The 13,218-nt window shown below is 45.1% G+C and overlaps 1 protein-coding gene across 3 annotated transcripts in view; it reads right to left on the minus strand.

The window, feature by feature from the left end:
- Window positions 1-13,218, minus strand: part of LOC132762895 (gap junction beta-1 protein) — a 122,263-nt gene that overhangs the window by 9,489 nt on the left and 99,556 nt on the right. The window contains exon 1 of one of the 3 annotated variants that reach the window (XM_060756129.2): window positions 7,555-7,634. The exons of 1 other annotated variant lie outside the window; for it this stretch is intronic. The gene's annotated coding sequence lies outside the window, so the exon portion shown is untranslated. Of the gene's footprint in view, window positions 1-5,737; window positions 5,826-7,554; window positions 7,635-13,218 lie in introns of those variants that run through there. One more of the 3 variants, XM_060756128.2, reaches the window with a different exon arrangement.

Here is a 13,218-nt window from a genome sequence, read left to right on the forward strand (position 1 = left end):
ACATCCTGCATATCTGATATTTACATTACGATTCATAACAGTGGCACAATTACAGTTATGAAGTAGCAACATGAAGTACTGTATTTAGGGGTTGCAGCATTAGGAAGGTTGAGAACCACTGTCTTAAGGGGTCATCCAGTCCAATCCTATTCTACAAAAAGACTCAAGTCGACCCCTCCTAGCAGATGGCCATCCAGCCTCTGCTCAAAACCCTCTGCGGCATTAGGAAGGTTGAGAACCACTGTCCTAAGGATTTCTTTTCCATTGATGGAAACTCTGGTGTCCTAATAATTTTGTTTTTTTGAAGGAGTTCTAAGTTTGACGCTTATTTAATTATTATTTTTCTTGTTTAGTAGTTTATGAGTTTATAATGATGTTACCTTGTTACCTTTGTTTATCACCAAGACATTGAATATTTGCCTTTTTGTGTAGAAAACACTTTGAGTCCCCTCGGGGAATTAGGGAGGCCTATAAATAATAATAATAATAATAATAATAATAATAATAGTAGTAGTAGTAGTAGTAATAATAATCGTGTTAAAAAACAGAGTATGGATCGTCGATGTTGCAATCCCACGTGACAGCAGGATTGAAGAGAAACAACTGGAAAAGCTGACACAATATGAGGATTTAAAGATTGAACTTGAAAGACTCTTGCACAAACCAATAAAGATGGTCTCAGTGGTGATCGGCACACTGGGTACAGCGCCTAAAGACCTTGGCCTGCACTTAAACACAATCGGTGCTGACAAAATTACCATCTGTCAGCTGCAAAAGGCCACCTTACTGGGATCTGCACACATTATTTGCCGATACATCACACAGTCCTAGACACTTGGAAAGTGTCTGGCGTGTGATCCAGTACAACAGCCAGCAGAGCGATCTTTTCTGCTGTAGACTCATCTTGTTGTGTTTCGAATAATAATATTTTTTTGTCGTGTCAGGAGCGACTTGAGAAACTGCAAGTCGCTTCTGGTGTGAGAGAATTGGCCATCTGCAAGGATGTTGCCCAGGGGACGCCCAGATGTATTGATGTTTTATCATCCTTGTGGGTGGCTTCTCTCATGTCCCCACATAATAATAATAATAATAATAATAATAATAATAATAATAATAGGTTGTTGTAGGTTTTTCCGGGCTATATAGCCATGTTCTGGAGGCAATTTTTCTCCTGACGTTTCGCCTGCATCTATGGCAAGCATCCTCAGAGGTAATGAGGTAATAATAATAATAATAATAATAATAATAATAATAATAATAATAGGGTTAGCAACTCCAAGGTGCACTTTTTGGTGCACTTTTCGGGCCAAATGACACATTTTGCTCCTACACATTACATTCGATGCCAATTCCCTCTTTTTTTTGGTTTCAGGGTTTTGAAAATTGAGGTGCGCATTAGATTTGATGGTGCATGAGACTGGAGTCAATACAGAATTTGGGGGAGTAAACAGAGAGACAACTATGAAATTGCACACACAAGAAGACTTCCATTCCCAGCAAATGATAATCAGGAGCCCAAGAAGACCTTTGGCCAGTTCACTTGGCTGGAGACGGGGGCACTTGTACTTGAAGAGGCCACACGTCCAGACACTGGGAAGGTAACCATTAAACCAGTTTAAACACAGAACCAGGTCAGGGGGCAGTTTGCGCCTCTCTGGGGCCAAAGTCCGTCTTTCTTGTGGGCCCCTCCAGCCGATGGACAGTTGGCTTTCTATCCACAGCATTGGGATAGGAACAACCCCATGATGTAAATCTGGTTGGCTGCGTAAACTGGCATCCTTTTACCCCACTTATTGCCTTCATTGCCTTTCCTTTCTAATTCATATTCCTGTGAATTGGTGTGGCTGCTTTGATTTTTATAGCCTATCACTTTCTCCTTTATTGACTCCACCTTGATTGGGTTATGATTGTCCTATCTGTTTGATTGTCCACATTCCCAACTAGTAGATAAAAGTGGCCCAGGGGTGTTGCCCGAAAGCCAAGATACGGTCTTCGGAGTCAGACAGGAACAGGGCTGTGGCCCCACTCCACCCGCTGTGACCATTTGCCACCATTTACTTACTGGGAGGGGAGTGGTAAATGGTGGGCAATCCCTGTTTGACATCCCACCGATAAGGAGAAACAGCAGCAGGGGTGGAACAAAGATTTTGGAAGGATTTTGCAAGAAAGAAAAGACTGGCAAGATGGTTGGGGTCCCCATCTCAGCACAGCATCATATCTGAAGGCAGGCAGTCTAGGCATCCAACATATAATAACAATAACTAATATAATAATAAACATAATAATAGGTAAAGGTTTCCCCTGACATTAAGTCCAGCTGTGTCTGACTCGGGGTGGGGGGTGGGGGTGGTACTCATCTCCATTTCTAAGCCAAAGAGCCGGCGTTGTCCATAGACGCCTCCAAGGTCATGTGGTCGGCATAACTGCATGGAGCACCATTACCTTCCCGCAGAAGCGGTACCTATTGATCTACTCACATTTGCAAGTTTTCAAACTGCTAGGTTGAAAGAAGAAATATAATAATATCAATATAAAACTAATAAATATAATAAATTATTATTATTAATAATAAATTAATAACAGTATTAGAATCTAGAATAAATAATATATAGTAAAATAAATATAATAATTAATTAAATAATTAAATAATAGATTATTAAAATATATTATATATTATAAAATAATATAATAATATATTGGACACCCCCCCCCCCCCCCCCGCGGCACAGTGGGTTAAACCGCTGAGCTGCTGAGCTTGTTGAGGTTGTAGGTTCGGGGAATGGCATGAGCTCCTACTGTTAGCCCCAGCTTCTGCCAACCTAGTAGTTTGAAAACATGCAAATGCCAGGAAGGTAACAGTGCTCCATGCAATCTTGCTGGCCACATGACCTTGGAGGTGTCTATGGACAATGTTGGCTCTTCAGCTTAGAAATGGAGATTAACACCAACCTCCAGAGTCGGAGCAGACTGGACTAGATGTCGGGGGAAAGCCTTTACCCTTACCTATCATAAATATAATAATAATAATAATAATTATTATTATTATTATTATTATTATTATTTAATAAATAAGTTAATAATAGATTATTGTAATATATAATATAATAATATATAGGGTTTTTTTTGTTGTGTCAGGAGCGACTTGAGAAACTGCAAGTTGCTTCTGGTGTGAGAGAATTGGCCGTCTGCAAGGATGTTGCCCAGGGGACACCCAGATGAATTGATGTTTTATCATCCTTGTGGGAGGCTTCTCTCATGTCCCCGCATGAGGAGCTGGAGCTGATAGAGGGAGCTCATCCGCCTCTCCCCGGATTTGAACCTGCGACCTGTCGGTCTTCAGTCCTGCCGGCACAGGGCTTTAACCCACTGCACCACCCAGTATAATAAATATAATAGTGATGAATAATAATAATAATAATAATATATTTATTACTTGCCACTCCCTGGAGCTTCAGGGCTTCATCACACTAGAGAAAAAATCCACTTAAAATTTGGTTTCCCCCTTTTTTCCTCTCCCTCTTCCTTCCTTTTTATTTTATTTTGTTATTTTATTTAATTTTTAAAATTTCTCCTTTCCCCACACCATCCTATTCTATATCACTTTTTCCCCTTATTTAACTATTTATTTTATTCATTTATGAAAAAAATCAATAAAACATTTAAAAAAATAAAATCCGGTTTCTGCTTCCTGCAGAATTCTGGGATTTGTAGTTTCAGGAGGAGTCTTTAACAACCTCACTAATCTACAAACCTGCAGGAGGCAAAAACTGGATTTTAAGTGGGGTTTTTTTTCTCTAGTGTGATGAAGTAGACAGGGTACAATGGCATTAAAATAAGACATCAAACACTAGTAAAACACCGACAAGAGTTAAAATCCACTGATGAAATGCAGGCTAAAATATGGAATACTTGAAGTGAATTTCGTGCTTGGCATCATGGCCTTCTTTTGAGGCTGAGAGAGTGGAACCTAGCCAAGCTCACTCTCTCGGCCTCAGAAGAACAATTCTTGCAAAAAAGACCAAAAACAACCCGTGACAAATATGACTTAGGATTGTCATAAGGCAGAAATGGTTTGAAATGTGCATAGCAAGAACATGAAAAGATCTTGCCCGTCCAGCTTTCTTGAGACCATGGAGGGCTCCAATGGCCCTTAGAACCCGGGGCCTCTCTCTATTTAGTTCCATAATAGAAATGCATGTGTGTTTGGGGCGGAGAAAGGGTTCCTTTGAAGCCTACCCATGACGCAAATGGAGCTACAGGTCTGGAAAAAGGAGCTCAAAGGAATCCTGAAACTCAAACAGGATTCCTTTGAGTTTCCAAAGACGCGTTTTTCTGGCTCACAGAGGGAAGGGGCCAAGTGCCATGCCTTTCTAGCCTCCAAGGTGTTTCCAAGATACTGCAAGGGCCTCACTACCTCTGAGGATGCTTGCCATAGATGCAGGCGAAACATCAGGAGAGAATGCCTCTAGAACATGGCCATATAGCCCGAAAAAACCTACAACCCAGTGATTCCGGGCATGAAAGTTTTCGGCAATACAAGGGCTAGTTACTTGCATCCTCACTCTTTAAACAAAGGCTCTCAAGTTGCTCAATCCTGTGCCAGGAACTACATGTGTGCGCCAAGCTGGAAGAGGATAAGGAAAACCTTGATCCCGAGAGTTGGGCCACTTAGTTAAACAACATTAAAGGCTGCAGACACAAATGGCACAAGTTGTGCAAAGTCCTTTGGATTTGGGTTATTCATCGCATTGAAGCGATGGTCCTCCGCCATCAACTTGGCTGGACCAGCCACATTGTCCGGATGCCCGACCACTGTCTCCAAAGCAGTTGCTCTACTCCGAACTCAAGAATGGAAAATGGAATGTTGATGGGCAGGAAAAGAGATTGAAAGATGGGCTCAAAGCCAACCTTAAAAACTCTGGCATAGAGACTGAGAACTGGGAAGCTCCAGCTGGAGGTCAGCTGTGACCAGCAGTGCTGTAGAATTTGAAGAGGCACGAATGGAGGGTGAAAGAGTGAAACATGCCAAGAGGAAGGCACATCAAGTCAACTCCGAACGGAACCGCCTTCCACCTGGGAACCAATGCCCTCATTGCAGGAGAAGATGCCAATCAAGAATAGGGCTCCACAGTCATCTACGTACCCACCGCCAATACACCGGTCTTGGAAGACAATCCTGGAAAGCCCTGGCCCTTGCGCACTCCAGCTGGAGGTCAGCTGTGACCAGCAGTGCTGTAGAATTTGAAGAGGCACGAAAGAGAGAAATGTGCCAAGAGCAAGGCACGTCAAGCCAACCCCGACTGGGACCATCTTCCACCTGGAAACCAATGCCCTCACTGTGGGAGAAGATGCAGGTCAAGAATACCCACCGTCTTGGAGGACAATCCTACTCAGACAATGAGGGATCGCCTAAGTAAGTATTCATGTTTGGAAAGTTTTGAGTCTGGATCACAACATTTGGGAAGGACAGACTCCCTATCCACCAACCCAGACAGATTTCCAAAGCAACCCCTGCATCTACACTGGACTAATGCAGCTTGGTACTACTTTAACTCCCACGGATCCACTATACGGATTCCTGGGAGTTTTGGTTCAGGGCACCAGCACTCTGGCTCAGAAGGTCATGTCAAACTACAACTCCCAAGACCTCCATAGCAGTTCACATGCCACCAAACCGAATTAATGCCATAGTGGAGACTCCCCAAAAATCATCCTCGCTCTCCTTTTCCGCACTTACCTGTGGCAAAGAACAGCCAGGTATGGAGACAAAGAGGTGCACCCAGGTAACCTTCCTCCAACTATTTCGGCGGCCCAGTACAGGCTTAAATGCCTTGGGATGGTTCCTCCTCTTTGCCTCTTTTAGGGGGAGGGAAAGCAAATTTGCCCAATCCTGGCTTGTGTTTACCTACGGCCTGTTCAATGCAACCGCCCAGGTGACTCTGTGCCCTTTTGTCGCCCAGCATCACACTTTGGCTTCTGCCCAAAACTTGGACAACTTTGGGATTGGAAGTGGAGACAGAGAATGCTCAAAATCCAAGACATCCTGGAAGCTGTAGTCCTCTAGGCCAGTGGTTCCCAACCTTGCTAATGCCGCGGCCCCTTAATACAGTTCTTCCTGTTGTGGTGAGCCCCAATCATAAAATTATTTTAGTTGCTACTTCATAACTGTCATTTTGCTACTGTAATGTAAATATCCGATATGCAGGATGTATTTCCATTCACTGGATCAAATTTGGCACAAATACCCAATACAGTACGCCCAAATTTGAATACTGGTGGGATTGAGGGGATTGATTTTGTCATTTGGGAGTTGTAGTTGCCTGGATTTATAGTTCACCTACAATCAAAGAGCCTTCTGAACTCCACCAACAATGGAATTGAACCAATCTGGGCACACAGACTCCCTTGACCAAGAGAAAATACTGGAATAGTTTGGTGGGCATTGACTGTGAATTTTGGAGTTGTAGTTCACCTGTTTTTAGAGAGAACTGTAGACTCAAGCAAGGATGGATCTGGACCAACTCGGCATAAATACTCAATATGCCCAAAAGTGAACACTGGTGGAGTTTGGGGAAAATAGACCTTGACATTTGGGAGGTGTAGTTGCTGGGATGTATAGTTCACCAACAATCAAAGAGCATTCTGAATTCCACAAATGATGGAATCGAACCAATCTTGGCACCCAGAACTCCCATGACCATCAGAAAATACTGTAAGAGTTTGGTGGGCATTGACCATGATTTTTGGAATTGAAGTTCACCTACATCCAGAGAGAACTGTAGACTCAAGCAAGGATGGATCTGGACCCAACATGGCATAAATACTTTATATGCCCAAAGTGAACACTGGTGGGGTTTGGGGAAAATAGGCCTTGATATTTGGGAGTTGCAGTTGTTGGGATTTATAGTTCACCAACAATCAAAGAGTATTCTGAATCCCACCAACGGTGGAATTCAACCAATCTTGGCACACAACACTCCAATGACTAACAGAAAATACTGGAAGGATTTCGTGGGCATTGATTTTGAGTTTTGGAGTTGCAGTTCACCTACATCCAGAGAGCACTGTGGCCTCAAACAATGATGGACCTGGACCAAATTTAGCATGAATACTCATTATGCCCAAATGTGAACACTGGTGGAGTTTGGGGAATATAGACCTTGACATTTGGGAGTTGCAGTTGCTGGGCTTTATAGTTCACCAACAATCAAAGAGTATTCTGAATCCCACCAATGATAGAATTTGGCCAAACTTCCCACACAGAAACACCACCCCAACAGAAAATATTGTGTTTTCCTGATGGTCTTTGGCGACCCCTTTGACACCCCCTTGCGACCCCCCCAGGGGACCTGACCCCTAGGTTGAGAAATGCTACTCTATGGAGACCTTGGCAAAACTCGCTTTTAGCTTTTGTAAAAACTTTCCCCCAGCTCTGCTTTTTCTGCTGCAAAACACCCAGCTTGTCCAAAGTCTTATTTTGCTCTCTCTCTCTCCCAGATAGAATGGCAAAGGCAACACTTAGGGCTTGTTTCTGTGCATGTCCTCAGCACTTACCAGCCTTCGCCGTTCTTGCCGAAACACTTTGGGAGACTCTTCTTTCCTGAGCCAGAGGCTGTAAACATTAACTCATGTACTTGGACACTCCATTCCAAGGTCCTCGGAAATGACACAAACAGCTGGTGAGGAAACACACATGCGAGAATCATAATAGGAAAGAGGGAGGGATAGGGGTTCGCTAGGCATAGAGTTGACCTTCGATCCCACCCATTCATCTCCTGCAATACATTCAAGATATAATCCTCGTATACCAGGATTCCTGGAGTCCAGCAGCAGGTTTTAAGCAGAGGCCAGATGGCCATCTGTCAGGAGGGGTCAATTTGTGTCTTTTTGTAGAATAGGGTTGGACTGGATGACCCCTTGAGATCTCTTTCAGATACAGGCATCTATGACACCTGAGCATGTGCAGAAGGCAGCCCTTCCCTGACATTTCGTGGTTCATAGGACTGCCCCCCTTCCACAGAACGAAATCCCTTAAACTGGGGAGACTTTGAAAGAATGGGCATGTGAAGAATGCCTCCTCCCTCCAGCTGCCCTCTAGGATCCCCATAAAATGCCTTAGAATCATAGAATCAAAGAGTTGGAAGAGACCTCCTGGGCCATCCAGTCCAACCCCCTGCCAAGAAGCAGGAATATTGCATTAAAATCACCCCTGACAGATGGCCATCCAGCCCGTTTAAAGCTTCCAAAGAAGAAGCCCCCACCACACTCGGGGCAGAGAGTTCCACTGCTGAACGGCTCTCACAGTCAGGAAGTTCTTCCTCATGTTCAGATGGAATCTCCTTTCTTGTAGTTTGAAGCAATTGTTCCGCGTCCTAGTCTCCAAGGAAGCAGAAAACAAGCTTGCTCCCTCCTCCCTGTGGCTTCCTCTCACATATTTATACATGGCTATACATGAACACTTGGGATGAGTTTAGGGCCTGTTCCATCCACTCCTCCCAAAAGACTGGGGCGTCCAGTTTGGGGTGGGAAATGGGCCGCCTTCTCTTCCCAAATTGCTTGGCTCCAAAGGAAAAGGCACAGGTTTCTTCCTTCCCTCTTTCCGGCCTTCTTCCCCGGAAGGGTTGGGCAGGAGGAGGCGGCCGCCAAGAAACTTATCGCCTTCTCCTTCGTCACAAGAACAGCTCACCTTAGACTCACGCCGGTGAACTGGGAGAAAGTTGATCCCCCACCCAAAGCCACAGGACGCCCCTTTGGGCAACTTCGGGAGGGACCGAAAATCCGTGACAACTTGGTGTGGGATGGATGATCCCAACCCACCTTCTGCCATCCCACTTTTCCAGCTGTTTTTAAAATGTCCCGTTTTCCCTTTCATCCTCCCACACAAAGGTAGCACTATGGAAAGGAAAATGTTACAATTAATTGATACTTTATTGGGGGGTTTGTTACAAAGGTAGGAGAAGAAAGTGAAGCAGAAGGACAGCATTTAGTTGAGGATGCTGCTGTGGCCACACTCCATGGAAGCTGGCCCAAGAGGGCATTAAAGAACTGCGGAACTCCCTACTGCAGGTCAGATCAGCTTGAAGGCAGGGAGTTCTGGGTTGTTCCTCCTCATTGACACTAGACTCCTATTAATGCAGGCCAAAATCCCATTGTCTTTTTTTGCCACCACATCACATGGTTGGCTCATGCTTAACTTGTTGTCCACGAGGACCCCAAGATCTGCTGTCGATCCATGTGTTCCCCATTCTGTATCTTTGCATTTCATTTTTTTTTCTGCCTAAGTGGAGTATTTTGCCTAAGTGAAACTTGGTGAGATTTCTTAATTTGCAAACATTGGATTAGCTTGTTTGTCTTGCCAGACGACCTGCAGTTGGTGCCGTATCCACTTATCGGGACTCGGCATTCGCGCTTCGGATTATGGAGAAAACTATAGATCCCATCTCATCACGGACCAGGATGGCCTGTCGGTTTACTGAGGGTGCCAAGGGGTGGCCGCAGCAGTTTCCTCAGGTCAACAGGCTCTTCAGGCATCAACGAGATGGCGGCAGTGTGGTGGCCAGCTGGGCTCCATGTCCGGTTTGGGGGGCAAAAAGGGTTATTCCTGGGACGGAGAGGTTAGCAGAGCAAAAGCAAGATAGCCATTAGTCTTGAAATTAGTCTAGGAGAAGAATAGCACTGATTTGGGGGCAATCCGTTGACCCGCGGATATGGGGACCCGATGGGTTTCCGTATCCGCAGTTCAGAGAAACGCAGTTTCAGCCTCCCCGGGATGTGAAAATTTCATCCCGGGTGGGCAGGCAGCCATCTGCAGCCAGGAGAGGGAAAGTTCATGAAGAGAAGAGTTTGGAGGCAGTAAAGGACACAAAGTAACACTATGGAGAGGAAAAAGTTACAATTAATTGATACTTTATCGGGGGGGTTGTTGCAATGTTAGGTAGGGGAAGAAAGTAAAGCAGAAGGAGAGACTTCGGTTGAAGCTGCTGCTGTGGCCACACTCCATGGACCTGTGGCTGGTGCCGTATCCACTTATCGGGACTCGGCATTCCCACTTCAGATTATGGAGAAAATCCTGGGGGTGCCAAGGGGTGGCCGCAGCCGGTTCCCCAGGTCAACAGAATCATAGAATCAAAGAGTTGGAAGAGACCTCATGGGCCATCCAGTCCAACCCCCTGCCAAGAAGCATTAATATTGTATTCAAATCACCCCTGACAGCTGGCCATCTAGCCTCTGTTTAAAAGCTTCCAAAGAAGGAGCCTCCACCATCAACAAGATGGTGGCAGCAATGTTGTGGCAGCAAGGAGCCAGCTGGGCTCCATGTCGGGTAAGATAGAAAGATAGCCATTTATCTTGAAATTCTCCAAGGAGAAGATGGCACCGATTTTGGAGCAATACGTTGATCCGCGGATACGGGGACCCGATGGGTTTCCGTATCCGCGGTTCAGAGGAACTCAGTTTCAGGCTCCCTGGGACACGAAAATTGCATACCAGGGAGACAGGCAGCCATCTGCAGGCAGGAGAGGGAAAGTTCATGAAGAGAATAGTTTGGAGGCAGTAAAGGACACAAAGTAACTCTATGGAAAGGAAAAAGTTACAATTAATTGATACTTTATTGGGGGGGGGGTTGTTACAATGTTAGGTAGGAGAAGAAAGTGAAGCAGAAGGAGAGCATTTGGTTGAGGATGCTGCTGTGGCCACACTCCATGGTAGCTGGCCCAAGAGGGCATTAGAGAACTGCGGAACTCCCTGCTGCAGGTCAGATTGGCTTCAGGGCAATGGCCCCTGGCTGGCTCGCCATTAAGATCTCACTATTCACGGCTGCTTCAAATTGTTCGATGACCCACATAGCCATCTTTAAGCACTGGTGGAGGTTGAGAGGGATTAACCTGCCATGATGCGAGTTGCCGTCCACTCACATCCTTACGCAAAAGGAACAAGAAGGCAAGCATTTTTCTTCGAAGACCAACCATTTCTAAGCTCTTGGGTTTATTCTACCCGGTGAATTTTTAATGCCTCCATTTGCCTCTCCGAAAACCCATCCATCTCTCAAGCCCTCTATTAATTCCTCAAGAGGAAAAGTGGTCCAAACGCAGCCGGCTGCCCTACTTCTCCAGAAGCCGGGAAGGAATTAGGTTTTGCTGCCTTCTCAGAAAGCCCTCTTCCTCCCAGATCATCTCCTCACACCTTTGGCTTTTCCCTGGACGCCTCCCTAGGCTTCCTACATATTTAAAGACTCTTTCACTGTTTGTTTTACGCATTTAGGGCTGGGATTTTAAGCAGCCGACGCCTCACGTTTTAAACTTCGCTTCCCTTTCGCTGACTTGCCTTTAGTCAGAGTGTCTGCTCCGATTTATTTCTCTGGTTCAAGCGAAAGTCCCAACTTCCAAAGTAAGACTCTGTGCCTTTTATGTCTTCCTTGAGTTAATTTGTTAGATCAGGCACAGGCAAACTTGGACTCCCACAATTCCTAACAGCTTCAGGCCCTTTCCTTTTCCCCCTCAGCCGCTTAAGTGATGAAGCTAGACTGCTGCAATAGAGCATGCATGGGGCTTCTCCTGTTGACTGTGCAGAGGCTGGATAGCCATCTGTCAGGGGTGCTTTGAATGCCCACAAGGTCCTTCTATCTCAATGATTCTATAGTTCTATGAAGCTAGACTGCTGCAATAGAGCGTGCATGGGACTTCCCCTTGTTGACTGTGCAGAATATAAATTTATTTATTTATTTATTTAAAAGTTTTGTATACCAGCCTTCTCACCTCTCTTGAGAGACTCAGACCGGTTTCCAACCATAATATCACATACAATCAATAAAACATCATAATACATATTACAGTAAAACATTAAAACAGCAATTACAATCAATAACTATAATGGTCAATTGTCACACTAAAATCGTTGCTCATCATCCTCCATCCCTATCTCAGGGTGTTGGCTAATTCGTCAAATGCCTGTCTCCATAACCAAGTCTTCACCTGTTTCCTAAATGTCAGGATAGACGGGGCAGTTCTGATCTCCAGTGGGAGAGAGTTCCAGAGTCGAGGGACCACCACCGAGAAGGCCCTGTCCCTCGTCCCCACCAAACGCGCTTGCAAGGCCGGTGGGACCGAGAGCAGGGCCTCTCCAGACAATCTTAATAATCTTGATTGGTTAAGTGGGGCCATTTCTACACTGCCGTATAAAATCCAGATCATCTGCTTTGACCTGGATGATATGACAGTGTAGAGCAGGCATGGACAAACTTGGGAACCTGCAGTTGTTTTGGATTCCAGCTCCCATCACTCCTAACAGACTCAGGCCCTTTCCTTCCCCCCTCCCCCCGCTCAGCCGCTTAAGGAGGGGGAAATTCTCAGGAGACTCCACCTGAACATTAGAAAGAACTTCCTAACTATGAGTGCTGTTCAGCAGTGGAACTCTCTGCCCCAGAGTGTGGTGGAGTCTCGTTTCTCTGGAAGCTTTTAAGCAAAGGCTGGATAGCCATCCGTCAGGGGTGCTTTGAATACCCACGAGGTCCTTCCAACTCAAGGATTCTATGGTTCTATGAAGCTAGACTGCTGCAATAGGGCAGGCATGGGGCTTCCCCTTGTTGACTGTGCAGAATACAACATCGGTTAAGTGGGGCCATTTCTTAAAACGGTCGAGGGGGGAAAGAAAGGGGCCCGAGGCTGTTAGGAATTATGGGAGTCGGAGTCCAAAACACCTGGAGGGAGTGCCCAAGTTTGCCCATGCCTGATCTAGATCTTCCTGAGATCTTCCTGAGATTCAGCCCATGCCTGATCTAGATCTTCCTGAGATTTAGAAGCAAAGCTAGGAACAGATTTTTTCCCCCCAAAGTTTATTCAAAGTTGGCCATGTTGGGCCTGTGCATCTGAGATTCATTGTTGGTGGGTGTCACAGTGCTATCTGGATGCAGGGTGAACTATAACTCCCAAACTCCAGAGTCAATCCTCCTCAATCCCCTCCTGTATTTTCTGCTGGCAGTGGAGGGTTTTTTTAAAAATGATTTTTATTAGTGAATACCAACAAGACATATCGACAACAATTAACACAATAGTCAAACTATACATAAAATGATACAAAAAATATCAAACATATTACTGTGTACAGTGAAAGTGGGGGAACATATATATAGAGAGGAGTATGGAAACAGAGAAGAGAAAGAGAAAAAGATCAAATAATAATAATAATAGGAAAAGCTGACATAATATGAGGATTTAAAAATTG

This window comes from Anolis sagrei, chromosome 10 (genome assembly GCF_037176765.1).
Source record: "Anolis sagrei isolate rAnoSag1 chromosome 10, rAnoSag1.mat, whole genome shotgun sequence".
NCBI lineage: Eukaryota > Metazoa > Chordata > Lepidosauria > Squamata > Dactyloidae > Anolis > Anolis sagrei.